Source organism: Chlorocebus sabaeus, chromosome 9, assembly GCF_047675955.1.
Source record: "Chlorocebus sabaeus isolate Y175 chromosome 9, mChlSab1.0.hap1, whole genome shotgun sequence".
In the NCBI taxonomy this organism is placed as follows: Eukaryota; Metazoa; Chordata; class Mammalia; order Primates; family Cercopithecidae; genus Chlorocebus; species Chlorocebus sabaeus.
In genome coordinates, this window is record NC_132912.1 from 128516132 (window position 1) to 128543681 (window position 27550).

The 27550-nt window shown below is 39.5% G+C and overlaps 1 protein-coding gene and 1 pseudogene across 5 annotated transcripts in view; one reads left to right on the forward strand and one right to left on the reverse strand.

Moving 5' to 3' along the window:
- Window positions 1–27550, forward strand: part of FANK1 (fibronectin type III and ankyrin repeat domains 1) — a 126579-nt gene that overhangs the window by 57562 nt on the left and 41467 nt on the right. The gene's annotated exons all lie outside the window — the stretch shown is intronic.
- Window positions 10947–11154, reverse strand: LOC140712449 (guanine nucleotide-binding protein G(I)/G(S)/G(O) subunit gamma-10 pseudogene; annotated as a pseudogene).

Sequence of the window (27550 nt, forward strand, 5' to 3'; positions counted from 1 at the left end):
TTGCCTCCAAGCTCTAATATTAAGCCTCCAAACATAATGCAAGTTATATTGATATAGAAAATGGGAAGGAGCGGGCAGATTTATTATGTATGACCATGAATAATTTTTATCTTTATTGCTTTCCCACTTCAGATCAAGTTGGAATTTTTAACTTTTCACCAAAGATTCTTTGGTTTTACAGAAAATATAGCACAGGTACATGAAATGTAATATATTTATTGTATATGCTTTTAATAGTAGAAACTGATTTTAAAGTTAGGCAGTTTAAAAGAAATTTAAAATTATAGTTTAGTGGTCATAAGAGTTAGATAATTGTGTGGTAACCTGTGTGTTTATTTAGCAATTATGGTGACCATGAAGGGACTTGCTCAGGCCATTTAGCAGAATATCTGACAAACCAGAAGGAAGATGGTTTTAATAACAAGGAAAAACGTAAGCTCATTATAGATTTGTATAATAAGGATGAGTCCAGAGTCGTATAGGCTTCTAATGTACAGTGATAGTCTTGCTCTGTCATCCAGGCAGGAGTGCAGTGGCGTGATCTCGGCTCACTGCAACCTCACCCTCCCGGGTTCAAGTGATTCTCCTGCCTCAGCCTCCTGAGTAGCTAGGACTACAGGTGCATGCCACCATGCCCAGCTAATTTTTTGTATTTTTAGCAGAGATGGGGTTTCACTGTGTTAGCCAGGATGGTCACAATCTCCTGACCTTGTAATCCTCCTGCCTTCGCCTCCTAAAGTGCTGGGATTATAGGCGTGAGCCACCGCGCCTGGCTTACTGTTGATGTCTTTAACTTATCACAATCTCCTTCAAGCAATACCCTGCTGCTTGACCTTATGCGTAAGAACCTTATGACAGTATTCTTCCAGGCTCCAGACTTGGTGCTGTTGTTATCCTCTATGTTGCTTTTGCATACCTTATTAACCTCACAAAACATCATTATTTTTGTTTTAGGCAGACAACATATTTTATATTTACCCACATACTTGCCTTTATCAGGGTTCTTTGTTACTTTTTGTAGATCCGGATTTGTATCTTGTATGGCTTCTCTTCTGCCTGAGGAACTTCCTTTAACATTTTGTATGGTTCAGGTGTATTAGCGATGAGCTCTCTCAGCTTGATTCATGTTAAGCTTTTATTTTGCCTTTATTTTTATTTTTATTTTTTGTGACGGAGTCTCACTCTGTTGCCCAGGCTGGAGTGCACTGGCGTGATCTCCACTCGTTGCAACCTCCACCTCCCAGATTCAAGCAATTCTCCTGCCTCAGCCTCCCAAGAAGCTGGGACTACAGGCACCCGCCACCACACCCGGCTAATTTTTGTACTTTTAGTAGAGATGGGATTTCACCATGTTGTCCAGGCTGGTCTTGAAATCATGACCTCAGGTGATCTGCCCACCTCAGCCTCCCAAAGTGCTGGGATTATAGGCATGAGCCACCATTCCCGGCCTTGCCTTTATTTTTTAAAGATAATGTCACTAGGTAAAGAGTTTTAGTTTGACACACTTTCCTTTTGAGTGCTTAAAAATTTTTTTAAAAATTGGTTTCTTTTAAATTTGTAATTGACTTTTGTGCATATTTATGGGGTATAGAGATGTTTTGGTGCATAAAATGTATAGTGATCATACCAGGGGGCGGAGCAAGATGGCCAAATAGGAACAGCTCCAGTCTCCAACTCCCAGCGCGAGCGACACAGAAGACCGGTGATTTCTGCATTTTCAACTGAGGTACTGGGTTCATCTCACTGGGGAGAGCCAGACGATCGGTGCTGGTCAGCTGCTGCAGCCCGACCAGCGGGAGCTGAAGCAGGGCGAGGCATTGCCTCACCTGGAAAGCGCAAGGGGGAAGGGAATCCCTTTTCCTAGCCAGGGGAACTGAGACACACAACACCTGGAAAATCGGGTAACTCCCACCCCAAAACTGCGCTTTAAGCAAACAGGCACACCAGGAGATCATATCCCACACCTGGCCGGGAGGGTCCCACACCCACGGAGCCTCCCTCATTGCTAGCACAGCAGTCTGTGATCTACCGGCAAGGCAGCAGCGAGGCTGGGGGAGGGGCGCCCGCCATTGCTGAGGCTTAAGTAGGTAAACAAAGCTGCTGGGAAGCTTGAACTGGGTGGAGCTCACAGCAGCTCAAGGAAACCTGCCTGTCTCTGTAGACTCCACCTCTGGGGACAGGGCACAATAAAAAATAACAAACGCAGCAGCTCTGCAGACGCAAATGACTCTGTCTGACAGCTTTGAAGAGAGCAGTGGATCTCCCAACACGAAGGTTGAGATCTGAGAAGGGACAGACTCCCTGCTCAAGTGGGTCCCTGACCCCTGAGTAGCCTAACTGGGAGACATCCCCCACTAGGGGCAGTCTGACACCCCTCACCTCACAGGGTGGAGTACACCCCTGAGAGGAAGCTTTCAAAGCAAGAATCAGACAGGTACACTCGCTGTTCAGAAATATTCTATCTTCTGCAGCCTCTGCTGCTGATACCCAGGCAAACAGGGTCTGGAGTGGACCTCAGGCAATCTCCTACAGCTACAACCTACAGCTGAGGATCCTGACTGTTAGAAGGAAAGCTATCAAACAGGAAGGACACCTACACCAAAACCCCATCAGTACATCACCATCATCAAAGACCAGAGGCAGATAAAACCACAAAGATGGGGAAAAAGCAGGGCAGAAAAGCTGGAAATTCAAAAAATAAGAGCGCATCTCCCCCGGCAAAGGAGCGCAGCTCATCGCCAGCAACGGATCAAAGCTGGATGGAGAATGACTTTGACGACATGAGAGAAGGCGGCTTCAGTCCATCAAATTTCTCTGAGCTAAAGGAGGAATTACGTACCCAGCGCAAAGAAACTAAAAATCTTGAAAAAAAAGTGGAAGAATTGATGGCTAGAGTAATTAATGCAGAGAAGCTCACAAACGAAATGAAAGAGACGAAAACCATGGCACGAGAAATACGTGACAAATGCACAAGCTTCAGTAACCGACTCGATCAACTGGAAGAAAGAATGTCAGCGATGGAGGATCAAATGAATGAAATGAAGCGAGAAGAGAAACCAAAAGAAAAAAGAAGAAAAAGAAATGAACAAAGCCTGCAAGAAGTATGGGATTATGTAAAAAGACCAAATCTATGTCTGATTGGGGTGCCTGAAAGTGAGGGGGAAAATGGAACCAAGTTGGAAAACACTCTTCAGGATATCATCCAGGAGAACTTCCCCAACCTAGTAGGGCAGGCCAACATTCAAATCCAGGAAATACAGAGAACGCCACAAAGATACTCCTCGAGAAGAGCAACTCCAAGACACATAATTGCCAGATTCACCAAAGTTGAATGAAGGAAAAAATCTTAAGGGCAGCCAGAGAGAAAGGTCGGGTTACCCACAAAGGGAAGCCCATCAGACTAACAGCAGATCTCTCGGCAGAAACTCTTCAAGCCAGAAGAGAGTGGGGGCCAATATTCAACATTCTTAAAGAAAAGAATTTTAAACCCAGAATTTTATATCCAGCCAAACTAAGTTTCATAAGTGAAGGAGAAATAAAATCCTTTACAGATAAGCAAATGCTTAGAGATTTTGTCACCACTAGGCCTGCCTTACAAGAGACCCTGAAGGAAGCACTAAACATGGAAAGGAACAACCGGTACCAGCCATTGCAAAAACATGCCAAAATGTAAAGACCATCAAGGCTAGGAAGAAACTGCATCAACTAACGAGCAAAATAACCAGTTAATATCATAATGGCAGGATCAAGTTCACACATAACAATCTTAACCTTAAATGTAAATGGACTAAATGCTCCAATTAAAAGACACAGACTGGCAAACTGGATAAAGAGTCAAGACCCATCAGTCTGCTGTATTCAGGAGACCCATCTCACACGCAGAGACATACATAGGCTCAAAATAAAGGGATGGAGGAAGATTTACCAAGCAAATGGAGAACACAAAAAAGCGGGGGTTGCAATACTAGTCTCTGATAAAACAGACTTTAAACCATCAAAGATCAAAAGAGACAAAGAAGGCCATTACATAATGGTAAAGGGATCAATTCAACAGGAAGAGCTAACTATCCTAAATATATATGCACCCAATACAGGAGCACCCAGATTCATAAAGCAAGTCCTTAGAGACTTACAAAGAGACTTAGACTCCCATACAATAATAATGGGAGACTTCAACACTCCACTGTCAACATTAGACAGATCAACGAGACAGAAAGTTAACAAGGATATCCAGGAATTGAACTCATCTCTGCAGCAAGCAGACCTAATAGACATCTATAGAACTCTCCACCCCAAATCAACAGAATATACATTCTTCTCAGCACATCGTACTTACTCCAAAATTGACCACGTAATTGGAAGTAAAGCACTCCTCAGCAAATGTACAAGAACAGAAATCATAACAAACTGTCTCTCAGACCACAGTGCAATCAAATTAGAACTCAGGACTAAGAAACTCAATCAAAACCGCTCAACTACATGGAAACTGAACAACCTGCTCCTGAATGACTACTGGGTACATAACGAAATGAAGGCAGAAATAAAGATGTTCTTTGAAACCAATGAGAACAAAGATACAACATACCAGAATCTCTGGGACACATTTAAAGCAGTGTGTAGAGGGAAATTTATAGCACTAAATGCCCACAAGAGAAAGCAGGAAAGATCTAAAATTGACACTCTAACATCGCAATTAAAAGAACTAGAGAAGCAAGAGCAAACACATTCGAAAGCTAGCAGAAGGCAAGAAATAACTAAGATCAGAGCAGAACTGAAGGAGATAGAGACACAAAAAACCCTCCAAAAAATCAATGAATCCAGGAGTTGGTTTTTTGAAAAGATCAACAAAATTGACAGACCACTAGCAAGACTAATAAAGAAGAAAAGAGAGAAGAATCAAATCGACGCAATTAAAAATGATAAAGGGGATATCACCACCGACCCCACAGAAATACAAACTACCATCAGAGAATACTATAAACACCTCTACGCAAATAAACTGGAAAATCTAGAAGAAATGGATAATTTCCTGGACACTTACACTCTTCCAAGACTAAACCAGGAAGAAGTTGAATCCCTGAATAGACCAATAGTAGGCTCTGAAATTGAGGCAATAATTAATAGCCTACCAACCAAAAAAAGTCCAGGACCAGATGGATTCACAGCTGAATTCTACCAGAGGTACAAGGAGGAGCTGGTACCATTCCTTCTGAAACTATTCCAATCAATAGAAAAAGAGGGAATCCTCCCTAACTCATTTTATGAGGCCAACATCATCCTGATACCAAAGCCTGGCAGAGACACAACAAAAAAAGAGAATTTTAGACCAATATCCCTGATGAACATCGATGCAAAAATCCTCAATAAAATACTGGCAAACCGGATTCAGCAGCACATCAAAAAGCTTATCCACCATGATCAAGTGGGCTTCATCCCTGGGATGCAAGGCTGGTTCAACATTCGCAAATCAATAAATATAATCCAGCATATAAACAGAACCAAAGACAAGAACCACATCATTATCTCAATAGATGCAGAAAAGGCTTTTGACAAAATTCAACAGCCCTTCATGCTAAAAACGCTCAATAAATTCGGTATTGATGGAACGTACCTCAAAATCATAAGAGCTATTTATGACAAACCCACAGCCAATATCATACTGAATGGGCAAAAACTGGAAAAATTCCCTTTGAAAACTGGCACAAGACAGGGATGCCCTCTCTCACCACTCCTATTCAACATAGTGTTGGAAGTTCTGGCTAGGGCAATCAGGCAAGAGAAAGAAATCAAGGGGATTCAGTTAGGAAAAGAAGAAGTCAAATTGTCCCTGTTTGCAGACGACATGATTGTATATTTAGAAAACCCCATTGTCTCAGCCCAAAATCTCCTTAAGCTGATAAGCAACTTCAGCAAAGTCTCAGGATACAAAATTAATGTGCAAAAATCACAAGCATTCTTATACACCAGTGACAGTCAAACAGAGAGCCAAATCAGGAATGAACTTCCATTCACAATTGCTTCAAAGAGAATAAAATACCTAGGAATCCAACTTACAAGGGATGTAAAGGACCTCTTCAAGGAGAACTACAAACCACTGCTCAGTGAAATCAAAGAGGACACAAACAAATGGAAGAACATACCATGCTCATGGATAGGAAGAATCAATATCGTGAAAATGGCCATACTGCCCAAGGTAATTTATAGATTCAATGCCATCCCCATCAAGCTACCAATGAGCTTCTTCACAGAATTGGAAAAAACTGCTTTAAAGTTCATATGGAACCAAAAAAGAGCCCGCATCTCCAAGACAATCCTAAGTCAAAAGAACAAAGCTGGAGGCATCACGCTACCTGACTTCAAACTATACTACAAGGCTACAGTAACCAAAACAGCATGGTACTGGTACCAAAACAGACATATAGACCAATGGAACAGAACAGAGTCCTCAGAAATAATACCACACATCTACAGCCATCTGATCTTTGACAAACCTGAGAGAAACAAGAAATGGGGAAAGGATTCCCTATTTAATAAATGGTGCTGGGAAAATTGGCTAGCCATAAGCAGAAAGCTGAAACTGGATCCTTTCCTTACTCCTTATACGAAAATTAATTCAAGATGGATTAGAGACTTAAATGTTAGACCTAATACCATAAAAATCCTAGAGGAAAACCTAGGTAGTACCATTCAGGACATAGGCATGGGCAAAGACTTCATGTCTAAAACACCAAAAGCAACGGCAGCAAAAGCCAAAATTGACAAATGGGATCTCATCAAACTAAAAAGCTTCTGCACAGCAAAAGAAACTACCATCAGAGTGAGCAGGCAACCTACAGAATGGGAGAAAATTTTTGCAATCTACTCATCTGACAAAGGGCTAATATCCAGAACCTACAAAGAACTCAAACAAATTTACAAGAAAAAAACAAACAACCCCATCCAAAAGTGGGCAAAGGATATGAACAGACATTTCTCAAAAGAAGACATTCATACAGCCAACAGACACATGAAAAAATGCTCATCATCACTGGCCATCAGAGAAATGCAAATCAAAACCACAATGAGATACCATCTCACACCAGTTAGAATGGCGATCATTCAAAAGTCAGGAAACAACAGGTGCTGGAGAGGATGTGGAGAAATAGGAACACTTTTACACTGTTGGTGGGATTGTAAACTAGCTCAACCATTATGGAAAACAGTATGGCGATTCCTCAAGGATCTAGAACTAGATGTACCATATGACCCAGCCATCCCATTACTAGGTATATACCCAAAGGATTATAAATTATGCTGCTATAAAGACACATGCACACGTATGTTTATTGCAGCACTATTCACAATAGCAAAGACTTGGAATCAACCCAAATGTCCATCAGTGACAGACTGGATTAAGAAAATGTGGCATATATACACCATGGAATACTATGCAGCCATAAAAAAGGATGAGTTTGTGTCCTTTGTAGGGACATGGATGCTGCTGGAAACCATCATTCTTAGCAAACTATCACAAGAACAGAAAACCAAACACCGCATGTTCTCACTCATAGGCGGGAACTGAACAATGAGATCACTTGGACTCGGGAAGGGGAACATCACACACCGGGGCCTATCATGGGGAGGGGGGAGGGGGGAGGGATTGCATTGGGAGTGATACCTGATGTAAATGACGAGTTGATGGGTGCAGCACACCAACATGGCACAAGTATACATATGTAGCAAACCTGCACGTTGTGCACATGTACCCTACAACTTGAAGTTTAATAATAATAAATAAATTAAAAAAAAAAAAAAAGTGTTCTTCCATACCTCATTAGGCATATTCGCAGACAGAGATGTACTATGCATGCAAAATCACCTTCATGGGATGACTGAAAGTCCACGTTTTATTGGACACTAAGTTCATTAGAAAGATGTGGGTGCACCGTTTTGACCAGAAAACCTTGTTAAATGGGAACATAAGCTACAAATATTTTGGCAAAAGGTTAAGGTTTATGAGCAACCAACCATTTATGTTAAGTTACAATTAATTAGGCCATGTTGAGAAACCATTTGGTTTAGTTAATGATTAGACATTTTGTTAACACTTCCCAGACTTTACTAGCCCTGCTAATCCCTGCTTTGCTCCTGGTCTGAACCCCCACAGTACCTTGTTTATGGTACAGTGCCTACTGCTTGTATGCTAGATTAGTGAATGTCTATTTGCCTCCTCTACTACTGTGTGAGCTTCTTGTTTGCCAGGACAGGGCTATATTCCTCAGAGCTGAGGAGAGAGTTGAATCATGTGGTCATTTGTTCTCAAATCCTCTTCAACAAGTGAAGCGAAACAGGACAGTGAAAGGCCACTGCACATGGAAGCAGGAGGTCTGGATTTGAGTTCTGAATCTCTAGATCTGTTAATAACTGTAGGTAGGGATAGAGTCAGGGAAATTTTCTTCCTTAAGTCTTGATAGCACCTATGTAGGTCCAGATCTGTTGGGATTCTCAATAATTATTGTGCATAAAATCAACTGAAAGTTATTTTGCAATGCAGATTCTTAGCCCCATTCTATGAAATGTTTACTGTTTTATAAATTGATAAATAATTTTTATTAGACAATGTAAATTTCCTTACTTGCACCAGCATACAAAAATATTGCATAATATTAGCAGCAGAATCTTTCAACAAAATAACTATGTATAGCTATTAAACCACTTTGTTTCACTGCTTTTTATTTTCTTTTATTTATCACTATTGTTTTATTTATAAACATTGTTTCTGCTCATAAAAAAAAAATGTATAGTGATCAGATCAGGGTAATTAGCGTATCATCTTGAACATTCTTTATTTTGGGGGAGTGAACATTAAATATCCTCTTTGTAGCTATTTGAAACTATGTATTACTGTTAACTATAGTCATTCTACAGTACTGTAGAACTCTAGAACTAATTCCTATCTAGCTGTAATTTTATATCCTTTAACGAACCTCTTCCCATCTCTCTGCTCCCTTTACCCTTCCCAGCCTGTAGTATCCTCTGTTCTCCTTTTTACTTCTGTGTGATCAACAATTTTTTTTTAGCTTCTGTATTAGTCTGTTTTCACATTGCTATAAAAAACTGCCCAAGACTGGGTAATTTAAAAAGAGGCTTAATTGACTCACAGCTCTGCATGGCTGAAGAGGCCTCAGGAAACTTACAATCATGGTGAAAGAGGAAGCAGGCATGTCTTAGGGGGTTTCACCATGTTGGCCAGGCTGGGTCTCGAACTCCTGGCCTCAAGTGATCAGCCAGCCTTGGCCTCCCAAGGTGCTGGGATTACAGGCATGAGCCACCATGCCCAGCCTGTTTGTAGTTTTTTGAGGAACCTCCATACTGTTTTCCATAGTGGCTGTACTACTTTACATTCCTACCAAGAGTATTTAAGAGTTCCCTTTTCTCTACATCCTCACTAGCATGTTAGTCTTTTGATAATAGCTATCCTGCAGTGAGATGATACCTCACTGTGATTTTGAGTTCCATTTCCCTTATAATTAGTAATGTTGAGCATTTAAAAAATGTGTTTCTTGGCCATTTGTCGTCTTTTGACAAGTGTCTATGTAGATTATTGGCCTATATTTAAACTGGATAGTTTGAGAATACAAACAAATGGAAAGACATCCCATGCTCATGGATCAGAAGAATTAATTTTTTTTGAATTAAGCAGAAATTTTATTTCCAAGCTCTTCAAAGATTATAGCAAACACAAAGTTGCCTTCTAAAAATGTCCCAAATCAAATCAAAGGCACAGCATCAAAACAAATAAAACACTTGTGACATTAAGAATTATTTTAGGTTGTAGTATTTTACATTACTTTGTTTTTAACTGTTTACAGTGTTCTTCGAGTCATATTTAAACATTTCTTAAGATATGAAATAGGCCGAGTATAGTGGGTCATGCCTGTAACCCCAGTACTTTGGGAGGCCAAGGTGTGTGGATTGCTTGAGGTCAGGAGTTCGAGACCAGGCTGGGCCAACATAGTACAACCCTACCTCTACTAAAAATCCACACACACACACACAAATTAGCTGGGCGTTGTGGCATGCACCTGTAATCACATATCACAGTTACTTGGGAGGCTGAGGCAGGGGAATTGTTTGAACCCGAGAGGCCGAGGTTACAATGAACTGAGATCATGCCACTGCACTCCAGCCTGGGTTACAGAGAGAGACTCTGCCTCAAAAAAAAAAAAAAAAAAAAGATATGAAGTAATGTATTTAGGTACAACCACAACTACAAAAACCAAATCTGCTTCATCTGTATATACGATGGGGCAACCGAATGCCCCACATAACATTAATCTTTCCAGACAAGTTTGCTAAGAAACAGCTCCCATGTTAAGTGTTTAAAAATGAAAAAGCCTTCTCATTTGGAAAAATCAAGGCATCAGTCAATTAGTAAAGACTACTCTTTTCCCCAGCAATTTGTACTTTCTTACCTTAGTTTAGAAATTGTAAATTCATGAGCAGAACAAATTTTGTAGTATTTGGTATAAAAATATTTGTCAGGAACAACAAATAACAAATACTCAATTTTTTAAATAAAATGTTTTCCTTCCTAAATGTAAACATCCAATAAATAAAACATACATGATATTCCAGGTATAGAAACATCAGTAATTCACTTATGAAAGAGGTACATTCTGGCATATCTGGTGGTAAGGTTTTTGTTTTTTTGGTGAAGTGCTTTGTATGTAAGACAGACAAAAACCCAGACTATTACTCTTTAGAGCTAGATTCCTTCTCCCGGTTTCCTTAATTGAGCAGAAACTCACCAGTTTCTGTAGAATTTTGGTTATAGTACCAGGCCATAAGAAAGGTCTGAAATAACTGTCACTTGACCAGTGAAAAGCCTCTCTTGAGGCTTGGAGGCAGTGATTTATCACTTTGTGCTTGAAGGCTTTCCTCTGCAGACTTCTTTCCTAGAGTCTTCAGGGTAAAGCACAGGATCTGGACTCCAGGAGGGGGTTACTTCCTGCTGGAACACTGACCAGCAGGGCATCCTTTCAGGCATTCTGCATGCAGTACTGTTGCAGCTCTGCAGCTGCCTGAGAGACCTTGATCCTCTCCCACTCCGACCTGCAACTTCAGCTGCTCCACCAGGTGCTGCAGGGCACTCTCGCTGGCCCTGGAAGACATGGTAGCAGCAGCGTGCTCCAAGGGCATTGAGCCACGGTAGGCAGGTCAGCCCTGCCAGGCCCTGAGTGTGGGCACTACCAATATTGTTGAAAGGACCATACTATCCAAAGCAATCTACAGATTCAATGCAATCCTTCCCCCCACGCCCCGCACAGGAGTCTTGCTCTGTCACCCAGGCTGGAGTGCTGTGGCGCGATCTCGGCTCACTGCAAGCTCTGCTTCCTGGGTTCGTGCCATTCTCCTGCTTCAGCCTCCCGAGTAGCTGGAACTACAGGTGCCCACCACCACGTCCAGCTAATTTTTTTGTATTTTTAATAGAGATGGGGTTTCACTTTGTTAGGCCAGGATGGTCTCGATCTCCTGACCTCATGACCCGCCCACCTCGGCCTCCCAAAGTGCTGACATTACAGGCGTGAGCCACCATACCCTGGCCTCAATGCAATCTTTATCAAAATACCAATGACATTCTTCATAGAAATAAAATCTTAAAATTTATATTGAACCACAAAAGACCCCCAATAGCCAAAACAGTCCTGAGCAAAAAGAAACCTGGGGGTATACACTGTCAGACTGCAAAATATACTACCAAGCTATAGTAACCAGAACAGCATGGTACTGTTATAAAAACAGACACACTAATGGAACAGAATCGAGAACCCAGAAAGTAACCTATTGATTTACAGCCAACTGCTTTTTAAAAATTTTTTATTTTTTGAGACAGTGTCTTACTCCATCTCCAGGCTAGAGTGCATTGCCATGATCATGGCTTACTGTAGCCTTGACCTCCTGGGCTTAAGAAATCATCCTACTTGAGCCTCCTGAGTAGCAGGGACTACAGGTATGTGCAACTGTGCCCAGCTAACTTTTAAAAATTTTCTGTGGAGACAGAGTCTCACTGTATTGCATAGGCTAGTCTTGAAACCCCTGGACTCAAATGATTCTCCTGCCTTAGCCTCCCAAAGTGCTTGGATTACAGGCATGAACCACCACGCCTGGCTACCAACTGATTTTTGACAAAGGCAACAAGAATACTCATTGGGGAAAGGATAATCTCTTCAATAAATGATGCTGGGAAAACTAGATATCCATATGCAGAAGAGTGAAAATAGACCCTCACCTCTCACCCTGTATGAAAATAAAATGGATCAAAGACCTAAATGTATGATCTGAAACCGTAAAACTACTACAAGAAAACATAGGGGAAACCCTTCAGGACATTGGTCTGGGAAAATATTTTATGAATAAGACCTCAAAAGCAGTCAACAAATCACTTGAACCCAGGAGTTTAAGACCAGCCTAGGCAACATAGTGAGACCCTGTCTCTTCAAAAAATTAAGTTAGCCAGATGTGATGTATGTACCTGTAGTCCTAGCTACTCAGGAAGCTCAGGCAGGTGGTTAACTTGAATCCAGCAATCCAAGGCTGCAGTGAGCTACTGTCAAACTACTGCACCCTAGCCTGGGTGACAGAGCAAAAGCTTGTCTCTAAAAAAGCACAGGCAACAAAAGCAAAAATAAACAAATGAGATTGCATCAAATGAAGAAGCTTCTGCACAGCAAAGGAAACAACGGAGTGAAAAGGCAACCTACAGAATGGGAGAATACATTTGCAAGCTGTTCATCTGATGGGATTCATATCCAGAATATACACAGAGCTCACACATCTCAACAGCAAAAAACAATCTGAATACTTTAAAGGCATATCTACTCTGCTATTAGCTTACATGCTTCTGAAGAGAGAGGTCTGCTGTCTTTGTTTTTCTGTAGATCCCCTTGCAGCCACCATGGCTGCTTCTAAGATTTTCCACTGAACCTTAGCAATTAGATTAGAATGCTGCTTGGCGTAGTTTTCTTACGTTTATTCTGCTTGGGGTTATTGAGGTTCTTGGATTTGTGGGTTTATACTTTTCATCAAATTTAGGAAATTGACCATTATTTCAAATCATTTTGTTTCTTGTTTCTCTTCTCTGCTTTGGATTACAATTACACATGTGTTGGACTGCTTGATATTGTCCTTTAGGTCACTGGTGCTCTTAATTTATTCTCAATCATTTTTTCTGTCTCCTTTGTTTTGTCAATTTTAAAATAGCTATTTCTTTTCATTTATTGATACAGTTTTCTGCCAAGTATAACCTGTTAGTTCTATTTTTCAATTTTGTATTATATTTTTTATTTCTAACAGTTCTAAGTAATTTAAAAATATTTTCTTATGCTCATGTTTTTATCTTCTTGAAGACAGAATACTTACAGGATAACATATTTATTTACTAATTCTATCATAGATGTCATTTCTGAGTTTATTTCTCTTGATTTTTTTCTTCCTGTTATTGGTCATATTTTGTTTCCTTGCATATTGGTGATTTTTTTAAAAAAGTTTAGTTTTATAATTTTAGATTTATAAAATACAAATCTATTTCTTAGAGTTCTCACATAACCTGCACTCATTTACCCCTATTATTAACATTTTATATGAATATGGTACGTTTGTTACAAATGATGAACCAATGTTGGATACATGATTATTATAATTATTATTATTTTGAGATGGAGTTTCACTCTGTCACCCAGGCTGGAGTGCAGTGGCGTGATCTCTGCTCACTGCAACCTCTGTCTCCTGGGTTCAGGTGATTCTCCTGCCTCAGCCTCCTGAGTAGCTGGGATTACAGGTGCCCACCACCACGCCTGGCTAATTTTTGTATTTTTAGTAGAGACGAGGTTTCACCATGTTGGACAGGCTGGTCTCGAACTCCTGACTCCCTCAGATGATCCACCCACTTCAGTCTCCCAAAGTGCTGGGATTACAGGTGTGAGCCACCGTGCCTGGCTGATACATTATTATTGACCAAAGTCCATACTTTATTCAGATTTCCTTAGTTTTTACCCAGTGTCTCTTTCCTCTTTTATCCCATCCAGAATACCACATTATATTTAGTTGTCATTTCTTCTGAAGTTCCACTTGGCTGTCAGTTTCGCAGACTCTTCTTGTTTTTGATAACCTTTACAATTTTGAGAAGTACTGCTCATGTATTTTGCAAATGTCTCTCAATTGGAATTTGTTTTTTTTTTTTTTTTCCCTCATAGATGGATTTTATAGATTTTTTTGGGAGGAAAATCACAGAGGTAAAAATGTGATTTTCGTTACCTCAAATTAAGAATATATACTATTCACATGACTTAACTACTGTTGATTATTTATTTATTTATTTATTTAGAGATGGAGTCTCTGTCACCTAAGCTGGAATGCAGTGGCACAATCTCAGCTCACTGCAACTTCCACCTCCCAGGTTCAAACAATTCTCCTGCCTCAGCCTCCCAGGTAGCTGGGACTACAGGTGCCTGTGACCATGCCTGGCTGATTTTTGTATTTTTAGTAGAGATGGGGTTTCACCTTATTGGCCAGGCTGGTCTTTAACTCCTGACCTTGTGATCCAACCACCTTGGCCTCCCAAAGTGCTGGGATTACAGGCATGGACCACGGTGCCCGACCGTACTGTTGATTATTTAATCATCTGACTGAGGTAGTGTTCGTCAGGTTTCTCCATTGCAAAGTGACGCTTTCCCCCTCCCTTTCCTTGTACTTTTTGGAAGTCTCTATATGCAACCACACTTCAGGATTGAGGAGTTATGCTGCAGCTCCTTGAGGGGAGATTATCTAATGAGTTATTTGCATAGGAGTTTTGCCTCTTCTCCTGTGTTTGTTTATTCACTCATTTATTTATATCAGTATGGACTGAGGAATATTTGTATACATTCAGCTATAATCCAGTGCTGTTTAATTTGTTATTCAAATGTTCCAGTTTTGGTCATTGGAAGTTTTTTTAGTTTATTTCTCCTGTGTCCCGTTGGCATCCCTCTTCTATAGTGGGATGGGCTTTTTTAAAACAAAAATGAACTTACATTTTGGCACAATAAGATACTCTGGACTCATTTTGTGTAATTTCCTGCCCTCAGTCTTGAATCAACTATTTCTCAAAGGAGTTCTGAGAAATGGTATCAGTGTCTACTTACCTGTTTATACAAATATACCTGCAAATATTTGTTTATGTCAGTTAGACTAAAAGTGAGGCCAACTGATATCTCCAACTGTAATTCATTACCACATGGATCATTCTAGCCTCCTTCCCTTGCTTATATGTTAACTCCTACTCCAACAGAAATCTAGCTTTCAACATCTGCCATTAATTTACCTAGTTGTTCATTTCCCGTATACATGCACAGCAATTTCAGAATTGTTAACCTGTATCTCTGTGGGAAATGTGTTATCAACTAGAGTACAGTGGTTATGTCCAGCTTCCTTTGCTTTTAGTCTCAGAAACTGCACTCATCCCCAGAGTTATTTAGGGCAAAACCCTTTCCCCTTACTCCTTCAGTAAAGTTGTTTCATCCATTTGTAACACAGCTAAATTACATACAATTTTGTTAGCCATCTATATCTTGATATTTCTTGTATCATCAACATGTTGTCATAGTCTGCATTCTAACTTGGGATTCCCCAGCTTCCTAAATGCTTCTCTAAACTTTGCAACACTAAACTTCATTATTTGTACTGTGAAGTTCTACAGACTTTCACAAATGCAGTGTCATATAGCCACCATTCTAGTACCATCAAGAATAGTGGCCGGGCGCAGTGGCTCACACCTGTAGTCCCAGCACTTTGGGAGGCTGAGGCAGGTGGATCATGAGGTCAGGAGTTTGAGACCAGCCTGGCCAAGATGGTGAAATCCTGACTCTACTGAAAATAAAAAAATTAGCCGGGCTTGGTCGTGGGCACCTGTAATCCCAGCTGCTCGGGAGGCTGAGGCAGGAGAATCACTTGAACCCCAGAGGCAGAGGTTGCAGTGAGCTGAGATCGTGTCACTGCACTCTAGCCTGGGTGACAGAGCAAGGCTCTGTCTCAAAAAAAAAAAAAAAAAAAAAAAAAAGTTTTACTCCCTGAATAAAATCCTCCATCTGTCACCTATTCAACCCTTCTTCCCTCTTCTTAAGCTCCTGATAACCACTGTTCTTTTTACTGTTTCCATAGTTTTACCTATTCCAGAGTGGTATATAGTTGGGATAATCAGATGTACCTTTACAGACTAGCTTCTTTCACTTAGAAATATGTATTTAAGTTTCCTCCATGACTTTTCATGGCTTGATAGCTCACTTTCTATCACTGAATAACAAATATTCCATTGTAAAAATACCAGTTTCTCCATTCCCTTATCGAAGGACCTGTTGCTTTTAGTGTTTGGCCTTATAAATAAAGGTGTTGTAAACATTCATGTACAAGTTTTAAAATACACTGGGCAGTTACCTTGGCGCATGATTGCCGAATCCCATGATAAGACTGTGTTTAACTTTGTAAGAAACTTCTGAAGTGGCTGTACCATTTAGCAGTCCCAACAGCAATGAATGAGTGTTCCTGTTGCTCTGCATCTTTGCTGGACTTTGGTATCATTAGGCTTTTGAATTATAGCCATTCTAATGTGTGTATACTGGCATCATGTTTTAATTTGCAATTCCCTAATGACATTTGATGATGAGAACCTTTTAGTATGCTTATTTGCCATTGGTACATCTTTGGTAAAGTTTTTATTCAGATCTTAATTTCTTAATGGAGCTTTTTTTCTTGTTAGAATTCTTTGTATATTTTGGATACTATTCTTTTATCAGGTATGTTTTGCAAACACTTGCAGAATGCCTTCATTTTAAAATTGGTAAATGCATTTGTTTCATTCTTGTTCCTGAAGAGAATTTTGGCTGAGCATATAGTTCTCTGAACAGCCCCTTTTCTCTTCTGTCTGCAGATCTTACTGTATTACTGTCTAGTCTGCATTGTCATCTTTGAGAATTCTGTCATTCTGACATTTTTTTGTAGATGATGTGTGTGTGCTCTCTAGTTTTTGGGATCATATTATTGCCTTTGATGTTCTGCTGTTTCATATTTATGTGTCTAGGCATGTTTTTCTTTTTATCTTAATTGGGATCCTGGAATTTTGAATTCATATTTTTAATTAGTTATGACACACTTTCCTTTAAATATTTCCTCTCTTCTGTTCCTTTTATTGTTCCTTTCTGGCTCTCTGATTAAATATATGTACGATCTTCTCATTTTGTTTTTTTCACCTCTATTTGTGTTTTCCATCTTCGTTTTATTTTGGGTAAATTGAGTCAATTCTTCAGATATGTAATTATCTTTTTATCTTTGCCTTATTTGCATTTGACCTACCTACTTTATTTCAACAATTTTTTATTTTAGGAATTTCCATTTGCTTTTTTCCTCAACTATTTCTGCTAATTCCTAGCTCTTTAATACTCAATTTGTAATAGAATCTTCTGTTTCTTTAAAGTTTTGTACATAGCTCTTGGATATTCTGAATCTGACCCTCCAGCCTCTTTGGTTCTTGGAGGGTGTATATCTCTGACTGCAGTTTGCTTGCCTCACCTTGTGTTTAATCTTTGATCTTAAACTGGGTAGCTAACTTGGTGAGTCCTTCCTTTAGAGAGTATTTGCATCTGCCTCTGGCAGTAGTCAAGAGACTTATCCAAACCATGATCGTATTGGATCCACTGGAGACTTTTGTTCAGAGCAGGAATCTCAGGTTCAGCTTCTATTTCTTGCTGCTTCCCAAGTTCAGTATCCCCACATCATGGCTGCTATATTAACCTGGCCTCATGGTAATCTTACTCCTCCATCTATGTGCAGATCAGGCCAGCTCTGCTCCACTGCTCTCACTGCCTGCTTCTCTGGTCTGAGTCCTCTCCCTCTCTAGATTCCTTGGCTCCTGTCTTCTGGGTGCTGTTGCAGTGGCTTTGGAACATGGAGACACTGGTTTGTTTTTTCTGGTTTCTGACAGATCTGAGGTCTACTCATATTTTAAATTTTTAATTTGGTGGCGAGAGGGTGTAGGGCGAAAGGGTGGGGATGTCCCTGGATGGTTCTTCTACATTTTATGAGAAATGCTTCAAAGGATGTGTCCCAGCCCAAGTCTAATTGTTACAGAGTGGAGAGTCTTTCAGAGTCTGATAGTTTTTGATGACTGAATCTGATCACTTTTCATGACCTGTCATGCTACCTGCCTCGTCCTTCCTTCATCATATTTGCACCTGGATTACTGAGTTGCCTCCTGTCTGATTTCCCGCTCCTGCCTTCACCTCACTTTGGTCTGTTTTCAATATGGTAACCAGAGGGATCCTGTTAAAACCTAAATCTGGTCATGTCGCTCCTTGGCTCAGAATCTTTCACTTGCTTTCCATAATTTCTTTTTGAGATTTATGTACACTATTGCATGTACCAATAGTTCATTTTTATTGCAGGTTAGTATTTCATTGTGTGGGTAGAACACTATCCATTTATCTGCTGATTGGCATTTGGCATGTTTTTAGGTTTTGGTGATTATGATTAAAGCTACTCTGAACATTGATGTACAAGCCTTTGTGTGGACATGCTTCATTCATTTTGAGTAAATACCTAGGAATGGAATTGCTGGTTCATTGGGCAGTTCTGTATTTAACTTTGTTAGAAACTGCCAACTGTCTAAAATGGTTATACAATTTCAGGTTTCCACCCACAGTGTGTGAGAGTTCCAGTTGTTCCACATCTTCACCAACATTTGGTATTTTCAGTCTTTTTACATTTTAGGCATTCTCAGCATTTCATTGTCATTTTTACTAGCATTTCCACAATGACTAGTCGTCTTACTGTATCCTTATTGGCCATTTGTCAGTTTTTTGTAAAAGATGATTTCAAATTTTCTACTCATTTAAAAATTGGGTCGTGGCCAGGCATGGTGGCTCACGCCTGTAATCCCAGCACTTTGGGAGGCCCAAGTGGACGGATCACCTGAGGTCAGGAGTTCGAGACCAGCTTGACCAACATGGAGAAATCTCGTCTCTACTAAAAATACAAAATTAGCTGGGCGTAGTGGCACATGCCTGTAATTCTAGCTACTCGGGAGGCTGAGGCAGGAGAATTGCTTGAACCTGGGAGGTGGAGGTTGCGGTGAGCCGAGATCATGCCATTGCACTCCAGCCTGGGCAACAAGAGTGAAACTCCGTCCCCCACCAAAAAAAAAAAAAAAAAAAAAAAAAAAAAAAAAAAAAAGTTGGGTTGTATATCTTCTTATTAGTTGTAAGCATTTTTAATATATTCTGTATGTAAGCCTTTTGTTAGACTTATGTATCATCAATATTTTTTTCCTACTCTGTGAATTGCCTTTTAATTTTCTTAATGGCGATTTTCAAAGAGTAGAGGTTTTTAATGTATTGAAACTCAATTTATCAAATTATTTTCTTTTGTAGTTAATGTTTTTTGTGTCCTATGTAAGATATCTTTATCTTACCCATGATTGTAAACATTTTTTCTAACATTCTATGTATTTTGCTCTCAGTAAATATTTGCTGAATGAATACATTTGTTTTTATACTTATCCTATATATGTATATATTTATAAACAGATTATTTTACATATTTTATAAGCTAACATTGAATATGAGCTGAAGTAAAGCAGAGTGATTCCAGGTAGACTCTAAATAACAGATACTATAACTTATCTAACAGATGATAAGAAAATGGATAGTATCTTGTGATGTAAACATACCTCAATTTATCTACTCTTCTGCTGAAAAGGTTAGTTCCAATTTTTTGTCACTACAGTACTGATGCTACCATGATCATTCTTGGCTAGGTCTTCTTGTATACATGTGTTAATGTGTCTTTAAGACCTTATATCTGGTAGCAGGAGGTGGATAATCTTCAGGGGACTTCTGCTTGAAATTACATACAGTTGGTACATTGACATATGCTCCTTTTAAAGGGCATTTTGGCAATATGTATCAAAATTAAACCTATACACATCCAAAAACTCAACAATTCTACTTCTAGGAATTTGCCATAACATATCTAAAAATATTTTCATCACTATGTAAAGTGCACAGTTTTTATTGAAGTGTTGCCTGTAAAAATTATTTTATGCAAAGAGTACCCTTGTTTTTAAAAATTGAGTTAAAATCCCATGTACTAACATTCAAAAATATCTACCAGTAACTTGTTAATTTAAAAAGGCAAGCTTGGGCTAGATTCAGTGGCTCGTGTCTGTAATCCCAGCACTTTGGGAGGCCAAGGTGGGCAGAACAGATCTCTCGAGGTCAGGAGTTTGAGACCAGCCTGGCCAACATGGTGAAACCCTGTTTCTACTAAAAATACAAAAATTAACCCAGTGCCATGTGCCGTAATTACAGCTACTCTGGAGGCTGAGGCTTGAGAATTACTTGAATTTGGGAGGCGGAGGTTGCAGTGAGCCATAAGCCATGATTGTGCCACTGTACTTCAGTCTGGGAGACAGAGTCTCGCTCTGTGTCACACACACACACACACACACACACACTGCAAAGTACCTTGTCACACACACACACACACTGCAAAACAGCACCTTGAATATGATGGCTTTTTGTAAAATTTTATGTATCCATGCTAAATAAATCTTTGAAAGAATTTTCGCTGGTGGTCCTCTCTGGGTGAGAGAGACCAAAGAGGTCTTTTAAAAATATATATATATATAAAAATATATATATATGAATATATATAAATATGTTTTATATATGAATATATATAAATATATATATATTTCGAGACTGAGTCTCGCTCTGTCACCTAGGCTGGAGTGCAGTGGCGCGATCTCAGCTCACTGCAACCTCTACCTCCTGGGTTCAAGCGATTCTCTGCCTCAACCTCTCTAGTAGCTGGGATTACAGGCACCCACCACTATACCTGGCTAATTTTTTTTTTTTTTTTAGTAGAGATGGAGTTTCACCATCTTGGCCAGGCTAGTCTTGAACTCTTGACCTTGTGATCCACCTGCCTTGGCCTCCCAAAGTGCTGGGATTTATAGGCGTGAGTCACCGCACCTGGCCTATTTTTTTTTTAAAGTATATATTTTTAAAAGTTTCCAGGCTGGGTGCAGTGGCTCATGCCTGTAATCTCAGCACTTTGGGGAGGCCGAGGCAGGTGGATCACTTGAGGTCAAGAGTTCGAGACCAGCCTGGTCAACATGGTGAAACCCCATCTCTACTAGAAATACAAAAATTAGCTGGGCATGGTGGTGCGCGCCTGTAATCCCAGCTACTCTGGAGGCGGAGGCACGAGAAACGCTTGAACGTGGGAGGTGGAGGTTGCAGTGAGCCGAGATCATGCCACTGCACTCCAATCTGGGCAACAAAGCGAATTGTGCCTCCAAAAAAAAAAGAAACAGCCAATATCTGAATATATATTTTGGCTTCTGTTTTGAGACAACAGAGCGTGCATTCTTGAACCCATCTGACTGCATGGCATTTTTTACATTCCTTGTTCATCAAGGTTATGCCTAAATGCCTCACACATGCCAGTTTTTATTTGTAGGGTTATTTTGTAATTTGAATTTTGAGAGGGATACATATTTACCTACTGTAGTAAGACAGGGTGAAGCAGAACAAAAGTTGGTGGTTTAAAGATAATTTCAAGTGCAAGTCCCCTAAACAGTTTTAGGAAATTAATGAAAGAGTTGAAGGGGGTGTTAAGTGTGAAGAAAGTGGGAGCTTGAGGAAGGAGGTTAGAAAGGGAAGAAGAGCGAAGCAATACCTGCTTGGAAGATTAAAGAGATTTATTTGTATTCAAGCTGAGATTAAAAGTGTACCTTTGTAGCTAGCACAAAGAAAAGGAAGTAAATTTATTTTCAAACTTTTTTTTTCTATAGGAGGAGAATTTTTGGAAGGACAACTATGATATAGTAGCTGTCTTTGCATTTTATTTGCAGAATAGGTTTAGTTACTGTTTGCAGTAAGGGTCTGTACATGAATCTTGGCCATTAAGACATGCTTAGAGCCAAGAAACAGATGAATGTGGAAACCAGTCCCATAGTAGAAACAGGGGATTTGTTATGTAGGATGTTATTCTGATAAATGCAAAGAAGAATGACCATTATTTATAATTAATATCTGATTTATGATCCTGGTTATTTTCATACTGGCTGCAAAAGTACAATTTATGTTTCTGTGTATACCCTGGTAGCCTATTTAGAATGAGTATGTTTGGGAAGATTTAGAGCACAAAATTTGTCTTTATAAGGTAAGTTCATCCAACCTTTCTATTTATTATTTTTATTGTAAACCACGGTAGAAAGCTGTTAGAGAAACAGGGACATGGTGGTTGATATGGTTTGGCTCTGTGTCCCCACCCAAATCTCATCTCGAATTGTAATCCCATAATCCCCAGGTGTCATGGGAGGTACCCAGTAGGAGGTAATTGAATTGTGGGGACAGTTCCCCCATGCTGTTCTTGTGATAGTGAGTTCTCATGTGATCGGATGGTTTTACAAGGGGCTTTTCCCCACTTCACTCGGCACTTCTTCCTGCTGCCTCGTGAGGAAGGACTTGTTTGCTTCCCCTCTGCCATGATTGTAAGTTTCCTGAGGCCTCCCCAGCCATGTGGAACTGTGAGTCAATTAAACCTCTTTCCTTTATAAATTACCCAGTCTTGGGTTTATCCTTATAGCAGCATGAGAATGGGCTAATGCAGTTGTAGATTATAAAGAAACCCCATTTTGAAGAGCAATAATATGTGGCAGATACTATGAATTGATGTATAAACAGAAAATTACATTTTCCTTAAAAATTACTACCCTTAAGGGGTTGTCTAGCTTATCTGTCAGGTATGTCGGTCATGAGGATTAGATTTTTCTCTAGAGGGCTTAATATTAGTTGAACTACTACATTAAGATGATTGGATTCATTTTCAGGTTTAGATTTGCATGGGGCAAGTTTGCAGAGCATGTAACTGGTGACTTACATGGAAGAAAGAATCCTTTTTCTTGCTATTATGTTCTTCATTGTCCTCTCTGGGCTGCTTCCTTGAGATATGAGCTCGGATGTCCCTCAGCACCTCAGTTATTTTCCTTTAGAGCAATCATCACAATTATGATAACTTGTTTTAGGGAGGCAGGTAGTGTCTTTGTTTAATGTCTGTTTCTCCTGCAAGACTGCAGACTCAGTGAGGGCAGAAAGTGTCTTGTGCTCCCTGTTCCTAATAGGTCTACTACATAGTAACATTCAAAAAATTATTGTGAACAAAGGAACAGAGAATGAATAAAAAAGGATATTGGCAGGTCAGGGGATGGAGAAGGAAAACAGCAGTAGAGGGCAATTTGGGAATGATCCCTGATATAGTCATATTTACCCTTTAATACCACATTATGTGCTAAAAAAAACCAGTAGGGTTTAAAAGATTTTTGTGTCAGTATGTGTCATTCCATTTTAGTTGTGTGAATAAGAGAGGCTCATGAGAATATAATTGATTTCTGTAACTAGCTGGGTTGAGAACTTTTATCAGACTCAGACAGCAGCCTGACAAACCTGAGTTGAAAGACAGCGTCACATCCTATGGGTGACACACGTGAACTAGGTGATGGGTTCATGTAATGATGGGAACTCACGTGACAAATATTGGAAACCTCTGTTTGCACATTTGAAGTTAGTTGCTATCTCATTTTTACACCTACTGGTAAATAATAGGCAGTGTAAATGTGGGTAAGCACCAAAGGCCATAGAATAAAATGTGCTACATATTATGTGTTAAGTCACTGCTTATCTGTCATGGTTAATTAATTGCAGCATATTTTAAGGAATGATAAAACAGAATCTTATGTATGTTTGAATAATATCAGATCAGCTCAGATCAAATAATTATTGATAGCACTAGGGTAGAGAGTGAATGAACCTCAGCTCACTCTCCTCCAAGAGCTTCGTCTCTGCAATTGGCCTCTGTATATGTGGGTCTGCTCTGCACATTTAACCAAGGGTTAAAAATATTTGTGGGGAAAAAACCCTCAAAAATAACAATGTAACAACAAAGAAAACACAAATAAAAATACAGTATAACAACTACTTCAACTACTTATAGAGCATTTACATTGTATTGTGTATTATAAAAGTAATCTAGCAATGATATAAGGTATATGGGAAGACGCATGTAGGTTATATGCAAATACTGTGTCGTTTTATATAAGGAACCTGAGCATCCTTGAATTTTAGTGTCCTTGGGGGTCCTGGAACCAATCCCGAGGGGCAGCTATAGTTGCATTGAAACTATATTGGAATATAGAAAATATTAAAGATGCATAGGTCTCAGGATTCCTGAATTTGAAGCTGAACTACCTTTATATAACATTTTAAGATAATTTTGCAGTGTAGCTTACCTGGATACCTATTTAGTTGGGAGAAGGGTAAGACAAAAATAAGGATAGAAATATATCCATGTATGCAGCATTTTGTTCTTTTATTAAATAATTCAGACATAAAATATGTAAAACAATACATGCCACCACCTAGCTTAAGAAACAAAATATTGCTGACAAAATCATTTTTCTTTCATCCTATGTTTATCTTCCTCTGTCTGTGATATAGTTTTGATCAAATATTATGTAGATTGTATCATTCTCTCTCTCTCTTTTTTTTTTGAGATGGAGTCTTGCTCTGTCACCCAGGCTGGAGTTCAGTGGTGCAATCTCTGCTCACTGCAACCTCCACCTCCTGGGCTCAAGTGATTCTCCTGCCTCAGCCTCCTAAGTAGCTCAGACCACAGGTGTGAGCCACCATGGCCTACCTAATTTTTGTATTTTTAGTGCAGATGGGGTTTCAGTATGTTGACCAGGCTGGTCTCGAACCTCCTGACCTCAAGTGATCCACCTGTCTAGGCCTCCCAAAGTGCTGGAATCACGGCATGAACCACTGCACCTGACCTGTGTTGTATCATTCTCTACATAACGTTTTACAGCTTTCTTTTGTGATTCAACCTTCCCCTCAATTTATTCACGTGGGTATATTTAGCCCCAATTCATTTTAACTTTAGTCTTAACTGCTATATAGTATGCTAATGTTTGATTATTCATAATTTGCCCAATCTTTTCATGCTGGCCATTACAGTAGTTTTCCATTTCTCTTAAACGTAAAGTTGCCATGAACATTCTTACACATGTAAGGAACCATACCTAGGAGTGGAATTGCTGGATGATAGAGAATGCACGACCTGAACTTAGCCTTGCCAACTTGTTTTCCAAAGAGATTTCCCAATTTATACTCTACTGGCAGTTTGAGAGTGTTCCACTCTTCCTCTTCACTGCTACTGGCAGATTTTAGATTTAATAAACTTGATGACCAGCATTTTGAGAGGCTGAGGCAGGCGGATCACCTGTGGTCAGGAGTTCGAGACCAGCCTTGACCAACATGCAGAAATGCCATCTCTATTAAAAATTCAAAATTAGCTGGGTGTGGTGGTGCATGCCTGTAATCCCAGCTACTCGGGAGGCTGAGGCAGGAGAATTGCTTGAACCCAGGAGGCAGAGGTTGTGGTGAGCCAAGATTGTGCCATTGCACTCCAGCCTGGGCAACAAAGAGCGAAACTCTGTCTCAAAAAAAAATAAACAAACTTGATGAATGCAAAATGTCATTGTAATTGCAACATTTTATTTATCAGTGAGGTTGAGTAGGTTTCACTGGCACTCCTCTTCTCCTGAATTGCTTGGTCATATCCTTCGGTAGTACGTTTTTCTTAAGAGTGAATATAAGATGATTGTACGCATTTGAATACTTTGCTATTGTTAAAGTATCCTACCATTTCTTACTATGAATATATTTTAGACTTCAGTGACATACCGTGTCTAAAGAATATATATAGCAATTTGGCTTTTCTTATCTGATTGTAAAAGACTTTGTCATTTTACAGACTCATTGTGCATTTCCATAGAAAATCTCAGGAGCTCCATACCAAACACAGCCTATAGGGGAAAGAGCACAGATTTTGGAGTTAGAGATCTGGGTTGAAATCCTTGCTCTCCACTTATCAATTCTGTAGTTTTGAACAAGCTGCTGTACCTCTTTGAGCTTTGGTCTCCTCCTCCTCTGTCCTTATCTGTAAATTGAGAACACCCCATCATCGTGAGGTTGAATCCATTGTTGATCAAGTGTCCTGTATGATATTTTGCTTAGAGCAAGCTTGCAGTAAATTGAAGTTGTTGTAATTAAGTAAAGGAATATCTTGGGAAGTACATTTCCTTCTTTGCCTATTACCTGTTACCTATATAGAACTCCAAGCAGGGTTTCCATGTAGTTAGAAGTGTGAAATAGGTGTGAGCATCGTGACTTTCAAAGGCATTACCACTACCTTATGTCTGTGAAGTCCTTTATACATTTCAAATTACTTCAATATTTTGTCACATTATTTTTTTCTTTGCAGTAAATCTGAGAGGGAGGCAGGACAGGTATCCTTATTTATCCCCCACTTTTCCTGATGAGGAATATCCATGGTAGAGCCAGGAGAGGAAGCAGTGTTTCCCGATTACGACCCTAGGGAGTTTTGGCTTTTGTTGTTTTTGCTGTTTGAACTGATTTTTGCCCTAGAAGAACTTATTAGCAAAGTAAACGAAAGCAACTTTTGGGCAGTTTGCACTTACATTACTTACTTTTAAAGGATAAGGAATGTTTGGGGATAAAAACATAAGACAATTTAAGTATATTGAAATGTCTTCGTGAGATGATGTATTCTTTGCCTGCAGACTCTGCCACACTTGCCTCTTTATCCTGAGACCTCACTTTAAGGCACCTCATTCCTGGATTAGAATGTATGTAAACTGTATGCATTTTGAACACGTCTTCCTGTAGGCTCCCTCCGCACCTGCCTCCCCCATGCATCTGGTTTGTATTTGTTTGGTGTCGAATGTTCCCTGCTCCTCACTTTGCCCTTCCCTCTTGGTCATCTTGGTTACACCTGTGCCCTCAGGAAACAGGTGAGGTCCCACAAGTGTGCTGAATGAATGGGTATAGGTAAACTTTTTCCTTGGAAATAAATGTCAAGCAGGATATCTGCTTGACACCAAAAATGGTCAATAAATTGAGCCAGAGTGTAATTGAAATGTCTCATGCTTTGAAGCATCCACATTGACTTATTCTTGGTTTATTTTTATCAGACTTGTTGCTATCATATATCTATAAGCTCAGCAAGGAAGAGTCTAGGCTAGTAGTTCGTCTTAGCTGAATCTTTTTTCCATTAACAATAAAAATGCTCAGTTACATTTTGTTTTTTCCCCCTTTATTCAGTATTATACCAGCTTAAAATAATACCAAAAAATCAGCCATAATGCTATTTTTGTCCTTCGTTTTTCTAAATTCTTTCAGTTCTTCTGTCTGTGTGCATCTGTACATTTTATGCCGTTATAATATCTGTGTAAGTTCATGTCTTTTCCTTAGTATATCATCTTCCATGCTTTTAATCAGTAAATATTCTTCTATCTAAATAATGTACCAAAGTGTATCTAACAAATTCCATGTTCTTGGACATTTAGATTAGTTTTTATTGCTGTGAATGGTATTAAAGTGTTTCTGGTTTTTAT